Source organism: Cynara cardunculus, unplaced genomic scaffold (assembly GCF_001531365.2).
Source record: "Cynara cardunculus var. scolymus isolate 2C unplaced genomic scaffold, CcrdV1 Un_Scaffold_1588, whole genome shotgun sequence".
In the NCBI taxonomy this organism is placed as follows: Eukaryota; Viridiplantae; Streptophyta; class Magnoliopsida; order Asterales; family Asteraceae; genus Cynara; species Cynara cardunculus.
The window spans coordinates 76,944-78,300 of NW_020200806.1; positions in this window are offsets into that span (position 1 = coordinate 76,944).

A 1,357-nucleotide genomic window follows, 5' to 3' on the forward strand; every position below is an offset into this window, starting at 1 on the left:
AGGAAAAATATCGTCAATGTCATCAACAATGGTGCCAACTGCAATATTTTGAGCAGGAATGGATTGATCACGATCTTCTGCTCCATCATTATCATCTTGACTATTACCAGAATCTGCCCCATAATCAGATTCAGTAGCTTCCGAACTTGAAGTTGAGGAAGTACTGACAATTGGAGTGCTTTGCTGATCAGACGCTCCCCCCGCCTGTTCACCCCTCTCAGATTCTTTTTCTCTCAGCTCAATTCCCTGTTCAGGTAATCCCTGTTCCCGAACACTCTCTTCTAATTCTAATTGTTCTCTCACAGCTGAGGCATGGGGTGATCCGTGGGCAAGTTCAACCGGTTCTGGTTGAACTATTGGATCTATCACTCTCCTATAGTCTATTACGCACTGAGCAGTCTGATCAGCTAGGGCAATCAATTCTTGTGGTACTGGCATTATTGAATCCAGGTCTTCCACTTCAGTATGCTGTCTGATTCTAGTCATGGTGAATGTTGGCCCTTTTCCAAAACTGGATCTGGCCAGAATATCCTCATTAGCATTCATCATGGCCTTAATGAATAATTGTAGAAATCTCTGAAATGGCACAAATTTTCGAGCTTTTGACGGGAATCTTTTTGCATTAACTAGCTCTACCAACTCATTCCATATGACTAAGGCGAAGTCATAGTTTCTTGAAAAGACGACACCATGAAAGAATTTAAGAATGAGCTACTGCATGTATCTATGCCCGCTGTCTTTGACATCAGGCATCTATTCAAAATATAAAACAGTAAGTGCCAGATTGAAGGCAGGAAACGTCTTTTGAACTGAGTTGGGTTGTTCAGAACTGCCGAGTATCCTAGACGCTAGATATCTAGACACAGTTGTTCATCTGAAATAAAATCTTCAAAACCAGTAGAGCCTGGTCCGGGCAGACAAAGTATTTTTCTAAGACGCTTCAATGTCAGACGACTGGCAAATTCGTCAACTTCGCCTTGAAAGTAAATAGCGTCCCCGTGTTTTTCTAAAGTCAATGTGCTCCAAAATTGTTGTAAATACACCATCGGAACTGGTGTATTTGCAGATAAAGAATATGAAATAGGATGGTCTTTCAGGATTTCTATAATGATCGGGTATTCAGCTAGCATAGCAAAGAAAAAGATGTGGTTATTTGGTTTAATGTCAAGGTATTTTATTTGTGGGAAAAGGGTTTCAGAAGGAATAGGCTGATTGGGCGGGTGAATAGGAATGTTATCAGATCTAACTGAAGGAACATGTGATTCCTCGTCAGATTGATGTCGGTGTTCCGCCATTAACCTGTAAAAAAATCTAAAAATATTAGAAACCATTTTATTTAATCAAAATGTAACACACA